The sequence below is a fragment of the Triturus cristatus genome, chromosome 2_2, assembly GCF_964204655.1.
Source record: "Triturus cristatus chromosome 2_2, aTriCri1.1, whole genome shotgun sequence".
In the NCBI taxonomy this organism is placed as follows: Eukaryota; Metazoa; Chordata; class Amphibia; order Caudata; family Salamandridae; genus Triturus; species Triturus cristatus.
This window is the reverse complement of record NC_140582.1, coordinates 965,489,846-965,502,789: the sequence shown is the minus strand read 5'-3', so window position 1 is coordinate 965,502,789 and position 12,944 is coordinate 965,489,846.

Here is a 12,944-nt window from a genome sequence, read left to right as displayed (position 1 = left end):
AGCAGTGCTTCCAGCAATGAGAGTAGGTCGAACCTCAAGAAGAACTGGGGACCACCACCACCCCCTCTCCTTGGTTTCCCTATGAATCCTTACTATGATCAGCAAGTACCTTGGAATTCCATGTATCAAATGCCCCCGCCAATGTACCATTATAACCAACAACAACAACCTTTTTTAGGAAGAGGCCGGGGCAGGGCAAGAGGCAGAAGACGAGACGGAGTATTCAAACAAGTTCAGTGGCAAGATCCACCGGCCCCACAACAACAAGACCGGATGGAACTGAGGAGCAGGAAGAACAACAGGACCTAGTGGTCAATCTATCCACTAGAGTACTTACCCCGACAGAAAACAGAGTACTAAACAGAGGCCTGGGTTTTGTTCCCACACCACAACTGGATCGATTCCTCCTACATAAGGAAATTCATAATTTCGTTCGAAAGGTACGACTACGAGCGTACTTTCAGGACAAGCCTTCTGAAGAGACTACAGATACTGGCCTGTGTCCCCCCTCAACGTTTACCCCACATGATGGTATCACTCCGAATGAAATATTGACTTTCGAGCAAGCAGTAACAAAAGAAGTGGAGAGTATCACTAGATCAACACAGTTTAACAACCTATCAGCAATCGAGAGGACAGCAGTAAAAGTCCTTAATGATGACACTACCATTACCATAAAAGCACCAGACAAGGGAGGGGCCATCGTCATTATGGATACATCAGATTATGATCAGGAATGTCTACGACAACTCTCCCAAGTAAAGTACTAAACCAAGATTGACGGAGATCCGACAGGAAGACTGATGACAAAGATCAGGTCCATTGTAGAATCAGCTGAAACACAAGGCTGGATTACCAAGAATGAAGCCCAATTTCTGGTGAACACTCAGCCCAGAACTCCTGCCTTCTATACCCTACCCAAAATTCATAAGGGAACCAATCCACCTCCCTGACGCCCGATAGTCTAGTATAGGGTCATTATTGGAGCCCCTCAGCAAATTCTGTGACCATTTCCTCAGCCCACTGGTACAAAGAATACCTTCATATTTGAAGGATACTAGGGACGTTCTTAATTTACTGGCTGACACTACCATAAGTGGAGAGATCGAACTCATGATGACACTGGATGTAGAAGCTCTCTACACGAATATTCCCCAAACTGAGACACTAAGCGTCATAGAAGAGCTCCTTCTGAAAGAAGAATGGACATCAGACACTCCGGTCTCTTTCATAATGGAATGTGCCACCATAGCCATGTGTGAGAACTACTTCCAATTCAAAGATCAATATTTCCACCAGACCCAAGGAACTTCCATGGGCAGCACCTTTGCGCCGAGCTTGGCATGCCTTTATGTCGCAGAATTTGAACGCCTCCACGTAGTGAATACCAACATCTACACCAACAACATTATTCTTTGGAAGCGCTACATTGACGACATCCTGATTCTGTGGAAAGGGGATTTAGAAACATGTGACAACTTCTTCACTTGGGGGAATTCTTTGGACCCCTTCTTGAAATTCACCAGATCCATCTCCCCTACTGAAATCCATTTTTTGGACTTAACGATCACATTACAAAATGGCACTCTTTCGACCCACACTTACAAAAAAACCTACGGATCGGAATAGTCTGTTACAGTATGAAAGTCACCACCCTAAAACCCTCAGGGATAATCTCCCCTTCGGCCAGTTCCTACGCCTCCGCAAGAACTGTGACAAGACCAGTGACTATAAAAGGGAGGCATCCATTCTAAGCAACCATCTGAAGGCACGTAACTACCCCACCACGATCATTAACAAATCCAACAAAAGAGCTCTCAATAACAACCGAGAGGCATTGCTAGAACCAATTGTAAAAAAGACGGATGACACCATTACTTGCGTCACCACCTATACACCAGAATCCAATAAAATACAAAGAATCATCACAAAAAATTGGAAGATTCTGGCCACAGGTACATTATCTTTACCGAAACCAAGGTTTGCCAATAAACGCACAAGTAACCTAAGTGACATCTTGGTTCATACACGCCCAAAAACTACCAAAGCAGCAGCCCAAGGTACCCTTTGGAGTTCAGCACCAGTGAGGGGTCATTATCCCTGCGGAGATTGTGGAGTATGCAGTTTGACAAAGGCAACAAAATAACTCAATCTAGAAGTAGGCAAAGTTTGGACTAAAAAAAACCACACTAACTGCAATTCCAGAAATTGTGTCTACATGATTACGTACCCGTGCAACCTTCGCTACATAGGCATGACCTCACGTCCAGTACAAACAAGGATCATGGAGCATCGGAGCAATATACGATGTGGGAGACCGACCACAAAAATGAGTACCCACTTTATAAATAACCAACACGGACCGAACGAACTACACTGGACAGTACTTGAAAGTAATCCTGCCTGGTCCTGTCACAAACTCTTCGAAACTGAACAAAGGTGGATTTTCCGCCTTTCTACACATAAATGGGGTCTCAACGATGATATCCCTTGGACAGAAGTTAATACTACAACAACACGATGAACCCCATTACCACTACGATGTACATTTGAACAATTGCCCTTAATTAATCATCAACACATCCAATGCAACCTTTGGGACGAGGCACCTCGCTGTCTATAACCTCACTTCTCTGTATATCAAGGGAACTTTGAACTCGTGCGCACTAACAAATTTAGTTGTTCTAGTTAATATCCATGAGCAACCACCGCTTGACAACTAGCCCTGTGTAAATTGCCAAACATGTTATTACTAGGTCAGGCATCCGGTTTTGGGACAATATGGCGCACGGGCCGACATAATCTCACGAGATCTTGGCGGCTTGAGTGCAACTTCAAAACCTGGGATCCAACCCCCTACGGTAATACCCAGGTGAGACGAAGACGAGTAGGTTCTAAGACGAGCCCGCTCCCTCTTTAGGGTAAGTCTGGCGCCTCAATGTATGTTGCCGTGCAACCTCCGCGCCCTGTTGATAGACACCAATTGTATGGATTATTTGCATGCAGCCGCAGCATGTCGGCTTCCCGCGTTTCCTTGACGCGTTTCTAGTTCACGGTCTCATACCCTGAGACTTTTCAGCATACGCCTCACTCACTTTAGTAATGCCACCTGAGTCCGTTAACAATCCACTATCATACACTAGACCGTGGGGCCGTATATATTGTGAGTAGGGGTTAGATGTATTATTTACATTTCTGGCATGGCACACCAGTGCTTTTCACTTGTAGTCCGTCAACAGCGTGACTGTCAGAACACCCTCGGCATAACGCCTCTCCCCTCACTTATCATCGAGTTACTCCCTCGTATTGCCACAATAATCCACTACATATCCACTATTTATACACCAGTCTGCGGGACCGTTTATAGTGTGCGCACAGTTAATAATTATTATCTATCTTTCCGGAACACCGCACTCCTAGTCTGTCCACAGCGTGACTCACGGTACACCCACGGCGTAATGCCCCTCTCCTCACTTATCATCGAGGTACCCCCGCGATTAAAAAAAAATCCCCCCCAACTAGCAGTAGCGACGCACTATGGGCAGGTCGGATATCGTCACCCTTCCCGTGGTGGATAACCAATTTTGTTACACCCCGTGTTTTGATATGAACCACTAATGTTGATATACCAGCCTGTTTTGATGCGAGCATCTAATGTTGATACTTACCAGAGGCATGCAAATTATCAGTTCACTCCTGCCTGGTTTCAGTATATATATATATGTTTTATCCTGTTATGTCTCAACTGACAGTGCCAAATTGTCGTTGTTGGTTTGTTGTCTCCTTTACTCTTGGTTATGTAGTATACCCGTTCAAGTGGTCGGGTCGTCTTCCCTCATCTATGAGGCCCTCCATCCAACCTTGAGGAGGTAAGAATTGTTCCTTTCCCCCTGACAACGTCACCTCCCCCTGGCATGGGGAGTTATCTTTTACCTTAATCGTGTCACCTCAGCCATGTCATGCTGTTAACTTTTTCATTACAACAAACAAATGATGGACAGAATGCTGACAATGCAGACATTCTCCCCCAGTCAAGAGATCTGGGTTAAATCCATCGTTCTTTTGCCCACTACGTCACCCCAGTTCAGACATGGCCATATGCAAATCAGTCTTGACCCTGTGCCTCATGGGAACAGTCCAGCCCGAACTGCCAAGCCATGTCTTCCCTGGACCGGAATCAAGCATCCTAGGACCGTTTTCTGGCTATCAGCCGTCATCAGCCAGGATAGCTTGACTCCAGTGACGTAGTGAGCACGGGACCCACGTCTGGGCATACCCATCCCACTTAGGGCGAAAAGCGTTTCAACAAACAAATGATGGACGGAATGCTGACAATGCAGACATTCTCCCCCAGTCAAGAGATCTGGGTTAAATCCATCGTTCTTTTGCCCACTACGCCACCCCAGTTCAGACATGGCCATATGCAAATCAGTCTTGACCCTGTGCCTCATGGGAACAGTCCAGCCCGAACTGCCAAGCCATGTCTTCCCTGGACCGGAATCAAGCATCCTAGGACCGGTTTCTGGCTATCAGCCGTCATCAGCCAGGATAGCTTGACTCCAGTGACGTAGTGAGCACGGGACCCACGTCTGGGCATACCCATCCCACTTAGGGCGAAAAGCGTTACAACAAACAAATGATGGACGGAATGCTGACAATGCAGACATTCTCCCCCAGTCAAGAGATCTGGGTTAAATCCATCGTTCTTTTGCCCACTACGCCACCCCAGTTCAGACATGGCCATATGCAAATCAGTCTTGACCCTGTGCCTCATGGGAACAGTCCAGCCCGAACTGCCAAGCCATGTCTTCCCTGGACCGGAATCAAGCATCCTAGGACCGTTTTCTGGCTATCAGCCGTCATCAGCCAGGATAGCTTGACTCCAGTGACGTAGTGAGCACGGGACCCACGTCTGGGCATACCCATCCCACTTAGGGCGAAAAGCGTTACAACAAACAAATGATGGACGGAATGCTGACAATGCAGACATTCTCCCCCAGTCAAGAGATCTGGGTTAAATCCATCGTTCTTTTGCCCACTACGCCACCCCAGTTCAGACATGGCCATATGCAAATCAGTCTTGACCCTGTGCCTCATGGGAACAGTCCAGCCCGAACTGCCAAGCCATGTCTTCCCTGGACCGGAATCAAGCATCCTAGGACCGGTTTCTGGCTATCAGCCGTCATCAGCCAGGATAGCTTGACTCCAGTCATGTTTTTAATCTTCACTTAGCGTTAGCTCAATAGATATATTTGTATCTATCCATTCTATAAACTTATTGTTACTATATGAGACCGGTCTTGTCTGGTCCTTTCTGGGTAATATACTGGTTTCTAATTTAGTTGACTGGTCCACCTGTATGAGTATCTGATGGTATCCATATCCCTTTCTTTTTCGTTTTTTTGGCCCTATCTATCCAGGTGGAACGCGATATCAAGAACCCTAGACTAAGGATCTTGAATTTAAGAAAGGGAGCTCTCCTCCCTTGACTGACAATCAACGGTCATGTCAATTTGGTCCTGAAGAAGTGTCGCTTTACTCTAGCGCACCAGACACGAAACATGTTGACCTAATCAACAAAAGGCTACTCGAATACCCTTAATTATTACACGTAGCCTCACTGTTTTTAATAAGTCCCATCCTTGAGCATTAATAAAGGGAACTAACAAGGTCAGGGGCCTTTTTTAAATCACACTCAGCACCCTTTAGAAGACAATGTTTCTCCTATAGCCCCACACACCTCACTCACCAAACGGCGTTCTCAGATCAAAAAGATATCCGATAAAGATGCCACCAGGCCAGTCGGACATTGCAGCGTCGGTCCGACGAGGAGCGCCCAATGATGAAGCATGACACCCTAACAGGTGTTTGAGGGCATTACGATCTGAACTTGCAGATCCCCCCAGATACCTTCTTCAATAGTGTAGAAAGTCATTGTAACTCTCTAGTCAGGCCCATAGAGAGGAACTGTTCCCCTGGTTTCAAAAGGCTGCAGTGGAAGACGGGGTGTATGCGAAGAGAGCCCGGAAGCCGTAGTTTGTAAGCCACTGGATTGATCCTCTTCACCACTCGATAGGGGCCTATATATCTGAGATGGAACACACTCCGCAGTTTGAAGTGTATGTTCTTGGTGGACAACCACACCTTGTCCCCCTCCTGGTACTGTGGCCCCTCTACACGATGTCGATCAGCCCATCTTTTGTATGTCAGCTTCGCGTTTATCAAGTGTTTCCTCACGTTTGCGTGTCCCTTACGTAACAATCGCATGTGTGCTTGTACTGAAGGTTGATTGCTCGCCCTCCTGGGTAGAGCGATCGGTAGAATCCTGGCACTGAAGCCGTAATTGGCTGAAAAGGGAGAGACGCCTATGGAGCTGTGCGTCGCGTTGTTGTAGGACAGTTCGGCCATCCACAGCATGGAAACCCAGGATTCCTGGTCCTCCTCCGCGTAGCATCTCAGGTATTTTTTCACAGTTAGGTTTAGCCTTTCCGTTTGTCCATCTGTCTGGTGGTGAAAACTTGTGGACACCGCCGACTCTATGTGCAGGGAACGACACCACCCCTTCCAGAAGCTTGCTATGAACTGGGGGTCCCTATCTGAAACCATAACTTGAGGGATGCCATGGATCCGCACCACGTGTTGCAGCAACAATTGTGCTGTTTGGCTAGCCATAATGATTTGGGAAAAAGGGGGTGGTGATGGACAGAGTTTCCGAATGATGCAGAATACTCTTACCAAGTCAAGAGATCATGGTTTTAATCCATCACCATTTTTTAGCTCACTGCACCATCCCAGCTCAGAACCTGGCTACATGCAAATTAGTCTGTACCTGTCCCAGTGCATGATGGGAACAGGGCAAACCAAACTACCAAGCCAATTCTTATACGATGTCGATCAGCCCATCTTTTGTATGTCAGCTTCGCGTTTATCAAGTGTTTCCTCACGTTTGCGTGTCCCTTACGTAACAATCGCATGTGTGCTTGTACTGAAGGTTGATTGCTCGCCCTCCTGGGTAGAGCGATCGGTAGAATCCTGGCACTGAAGCCGTAATTGGCTGAAAAGGGAGAGACGCCTATGGAGCTGTGCGTCGCGTTGTTGTAGGACAGTTCGGCCATCCACAGCATGGAAACCCAGGATTCCTGGTCCTCCTCCGCGTAGCATCTCAGGTATTTTTTCACAGTTAGGTTTAGCCTTTCCGTTTGTCCATCTGTCTGGTGGTGAAAACTTGTGGACACCGCCGACTCTATGTGCAGGGAACGACACCACCCCTTCCAGAAGCTTGCTATGAACTGGGGGTCCCTATCTGAAACCATAACTTGAGGGATGCCATGGATCCGCACCACGTGTTGCAGCAACAATTGTGCTGTTTGGCTAGCCATAGGCAGGTTCTTGCAGGGAATGAAGTGTCCCATCTTTGTTAGGCTATCCACCACCACTAGGATGGCGGAACACCCTTGATCCACCGGGAGTCCTGTGATAAAATCCAAGCTAATGTTCTGCCAGGGTGACTGGGACGTGGACAGATCATTCCCCTTGTCTTTGACGTGTCCGTTTTTCCCCTTGCGCGGTCTTCACATCTGGTGACCCATTCCTTTACGTCCGGGACCGTTGTGGCCCACCAGAAGTATCTTTTTACCAGGAGGGTTGTTTTTTGTATACCCGGATGCCCTGCTAACGGAGAGTCGTGACACCAAGCAAAAGCCTTTTTCCGAAGGGCCTGTGTAGGTACAAACAGACTATGGTGCTGAAAGGGCAGACCCTGCCGGAGTTGCCTTTCAGGTATACGTTCAGCCCACCGGGTCCATGCATCGGGGCTCCTGTTTTTTCGTATGTTATCTAGGTAGTCCTCTGCCTTGAGCGCGCAGATAACCTTGGTGGACGGTATGATAGCCTCTTCCGGGACCTCCTCATCCCCTTCCTTGGTCAACACCCTGGACAGAGAATCCGCCTTACGGTTATCCGCTACTGGTCTGAAGGTGATGACAAAATTGTACTCCTCGAAGAAGAGCATCCACCTCATCTGTCTGGGTGATAAGCGTCTAGCTGTTCTTGGGTACTGGAGGTTCCGATGGTCGGAGTATACAGTGACTGGAAACCTGGCTCCCCACAAATAGGGACGCCACTCCTGGAACGCCTTCTTAATGGACAGCAGCTCTTTTTCGGCGATATTATAGTTCCTTTCTGCTGGGAGAAGCTTCCTGGAGAGGTAAGCCACTGGATGTAGCTGCCCCGTGTCTTTGTCTCGTTGCAACAGGATGGCCCCAATGGCCTCATTGGAGGCGTCTGCCTCTACTATGAAAGGGGTGTCGAGCTGAGGATGTCGCAACACTGGCGCTGAGGTGAAAGCCCTTTTTAAATACTCAAAGGTCTTTTCCGCTGCTGGGGTCCATTCAAAAGGCACGCCCTTTCTGAGAAGCCTGGTGATCGGGAGGGCCATTAGCGAGAACCCGTGGATGAAGCGGCGGTAATAATTGGCGAAGCCCAGAAAGCACTGCACTTCCCGCACTTTACATGGAACCGGCCACTCCTGAACAGCTTGTATCTTTCGCTCTGCCATACTCATGCCCTCAGGACGGAGGATCACCCCCAAGAACTCGACTTCAGACACACCAAACTCGCACTTGCTCAGTTTGCAGAACAATCGGTGCTTCCTCAAAACCCGCAACACCTGTCTAACGTGTTCCGTGTGGCTGCTCACGGACTCTGAATAAATCAATATATCGTCTATGTAGACAACGACTGTCCTGTCTACATACTCCTTCAGCACATCGTTTAAGAAGTACTGGAATGCTGCCGGGGCGTTGCACAACCCGAACGGCATTACCAGATATTCAAAGAGACCGTAACGGGTCTTAAAAGCCGTCTTCCACTCGTCCTCTTTGCGGATGCGCACCAAGTGATAAGCGCCTCTAAGATCTAGCCTCGTATATACCTTCACCTCGCGCACTTGATCAAACATTACGGGGATGAGTGGCAGTGGATACCGATTGCGAACGGTGTTCTTGTTCAGCATTCGGTTATCACAGCAGGCTCTCAATTCCCCATTGGCCTTAGCTATAAAAAACAAAGGGGACGCAGCCGGAGAACGGGAAGGACGGATAAACCCAATTTCCAGGAAATGGTTCAGATATTCTCTGAGGTGTTTCGTCTCTGGTTCAGAGAGCGCGTAGACCTTACACGTGGGTATGTTGGCTCCCTCCACCAGGTCTATCTGGCAGTCGTAAGACCTATGGGGCGGAAGCGATTCAGCCTGAGATTTGCTGAATACATCAGCAAATATGGAGTATTCTCTAGGCAGACACACCTCCCTTTCCACTGCCATTGCCGCTACGAACGGGCTGGCTAAAGCAGCTGCACAAGTGCCCCACCCAGGAACAAGGTGCTCCTGGCATTCCTCGGACAGGAATAGCACTGTCTTCTCCCTCCAAACTATGGTTGGATTGTGAAGACTAAACCATGGCATACCCAGTATAACCTCGTACTGAGGGGCCTCTATGATGTTCAGTGCCAAAGTTTCTATGTGTCGCCCTTCTCCTATTCTGATTGTCAGTCTAAGGTTCTCGGTTTGTTCGATGAGTAATCCCGAGGTAAGTGGTTTTCCGTCAACAGCCAACACCTCTTCGGGAATCTCCCGAGCTACCTTCCTTATGTCTAGCTGTTCCACCAACCCACTATTTATGAAGTTTCCTGTGGCCCCGGAGTCCAGCATAGCCTTAACCTGATACTGTCTATGGCCATTATCTAACCACATAGCCATTTCTATGTGTGTTTCTGTGTTTCCTGGTCGGGTTGTAGCCAGAGAAGGGATTCTCCAATGTTTGTCCTCCTTAGTCTCGCTATGGACTTTCGGTTCCGGTTGTTCCCACCTGGTCTTTTGGGTCGAGCGGGGCATTCACGGATGTAATGTCCCTTCTTCCTGCAATACATACAAAGCCCCTGTGCTCTCCTGCTCTCTCGTTCCGAACGTGACAAAGGGGCCCGAATGGCACCCACCTCCATGGGCTCGGGGGCCATTTCGCTACCGGCTGTCTCTTTCCTGACTCTCTCTCCACAGAACCTGTCACCGCCCCGATCTGTGATGCGCCCATCCAGCAGCAAGGCCAGATTGATCAGGTCGTTGCACGTACGGGGTTGGGGGTCTATTCTGGCTATGACGTCTTTCAGATCGTCACATAGACCTTGGTAGAAGAGAGACATCCTTTTCTCTTCTGGCCATGCAGCCTCAGCCACCAGCCGGTTAAAAGAGGTCAAATATGTCACCAATTCATTTCTCCCTTGTTTTAGCTCCAACAGCTCCCTGTCCGCACTGAATGTAGTAGTGCGCCTATCGAATATCCCTTCTAGAGTGGCCCTAAACTCATCCCAATTGGATAAGACCAGGTCGTTGTTCCGGACCAGCGGCACCGCCCAATTGGCGGCATCGCCAGCCAAGTAGGAGATAGCAAACGCCACCCTAGAGTGATTGTTCGGGAAGGAGGACGGCCTGCAAGAAAAATGCATCAAAATTTGCGTCAAAAACACCTGGATCTTCTGGGGGGCCCCGGTGTATCTTTCGGGGTTGGCTAATGGAATGGGGGGGCACGGTAACCTGGATGGGGGAGAGCCTGTGCTTACGTTAAAGGGGTTCCTAGACAGCCTATCTACTTTCTCGCGTAACGCTGCTGTTTCTACCCTGGAGGCCACCAGTTCCTGCTGAACGGCAGCTAGTGCCTGCAAAACCTCCTCCATACTGTTTCCCTACAGCACCCCCCGAACCGGGAGGAGTCTTAATACGTGGGTGCGTAATTCTGTCACGTTTCCGTCCCCAGTCCAGCACTCCTCAGGATTCGAGCGATGCTATAGGGTATCCACCTCTTGACATCCCCAACTCCTGCACTAGTGGCACAGAAGGTTTAGGGCGATCAAGCGAGGGAAGGGAAGGAAGGGAACAGCGGGGAGTAGAACCTGTAAAGAAAAATACACAAATACAAACGAAACATAGAGGCGAATAATTCTACTATCATGAATTCTCACTAGAACCAGAGACAACTTCTATGAGCTATCCGTCCTGATTTTCGCTTTGTCAACAGCAATATTGCGTCATACGCTTACAGGCAAAGAATCCAAAACCAAACCCATGCACTGAACATTCATACGTGGCACGAGATCAAAGCACTGTCAGAAAGACCCCCCCCCCTTATTCCTAACTCCCTGAAAGGGTCTGTATTGGATGTGACAGGAGGGATTCCCTAAACTACTAGTTACGTCAACGGAGGGTCTGAAAAGTCTTTAGGACGGCAGGAGGGACGAAACTCTATCCACTAGGGATTACCTAGATCACCTCATTATAGTTTTCATTCGGTGTCCTATAGGGTTCTAGCAGTATCCTCATTAATCATCTTAGTTACTTGAGTCTTTAATCAGCGGTTACATCACCGCTCCATCTATGAAACAATCCATCAATGGAACAACCTGCGCACATCCACTCACACTGGTGCGGGATCAAGAAGGGGTAAGTTTCAGGCGGGGTCACCCATGGAAAGCCCACAGCGTTCCTGTCTCGGAGTCCGCTGAAAGAACTAGGTGAGAAAAAACAATACAAAATGTGTCTGCTCCAGGGAGGCGGAGCCGGGGCTAGCGGTACTGGGGCTGTCCTCCCCTCGTCCGGGAGGGTGGTGCACTTAACTCGCATCCAGCGAGGGAGTCATCCGGATGTTCTTCGGCCGTCCGGTTTGAGGCAGCAGACAGGCCGCTTCGGAGCAAATTGGACCCGTTGGCAAAGACCGCGATGAGACCGACGGATCAAGGTCTCCTCTTCGGCTACGGGAAGCCAATCCCGGGACGCTTCCACTTCGGGTTCGACGACGGACTCGCTTCCGGGAATTACGCACAGCGTCACATGTGCGTTTCGTCACTTTTATGATCGCGACTCCTCCCCCTCCGGACCTCGGGCATTCTGGGGGTCGTAGGCAATGCAGGCACGTGATACCTGCTTCCTGACATTACGTGCCAGTATCTTACTCAGAATTTTGTACTCGGTGTTAAGTAACGATACTGGCCCCCTGGAGCGGACCCTATCAAGCTTCAATAGGGAAGTCACCAAGGCCTGCCTGGTAGTACGGGGAAGCACACCCCCCCTCCAGGGAGGAGGGATACAGATGTTCCAACTGTGGTGTAAGACGGTTAAAAATGGTGGTATAAAACTCCACCGAGAGTCAGTCTGTTCTCTGGGTTTTATTGCAGGGAAATTCCTTAATTGTCTCATGAATTTCGCCGGCAGCCAGTGGGGCTGCAAGAGCCTCCCTGTCTGTGGCAGGTTTAAGTCACTTAAAAAGGTGCGATGGCCGGAGATCTAGCAGGAGGAGGACCAGAGTCTAGGTCCGCATAATAGTCGTGGAAAGTTGTGAAGTGATGTGGGTCATCTGGCAAGGATGGCAACAGACGGTGGTGTCTCTCTGACCATCTGGGCCTGTAGAGTGCCGTCTCGGTACATGATTTCTGTACATATGCCAGATAATCTATAACATGCAGCCACTCGAGGAGTTCTGAGTATTCAATCCTAGCTGCCTGGAGCTCCGCTGCACTCATTGCATCTGTCCCCACAGCCTGTTCCAGCAGATCTAACTTTCATACGTGTCAGTTCACAAAGGACGGTAGGTGGGCACCCACAATTGAACTAATTGATCTCCCTCTCAGCAACACTTTAAATGCCTCCCACTCCACTAATAGTGAGGAGGCTGTGTTGGAGTTTAACAAAGTAGGTATCTATCTATCGCTTTAGCCAATGTGCGTCGGAATACCAAGTCTTCCAGTAGTCGAGGGGGTAATTGCAATGGGGGAACAGGGGTGTGCACCCAGCCCCAGGACACTGCCAGTTCCAAAGGGTTGTGATCTAATAGATTTTCCCTAAGTATGTGGCATAAGTGAAGTGAGGTGGTGCAAAGTATTCGGTCTAATTGCACATA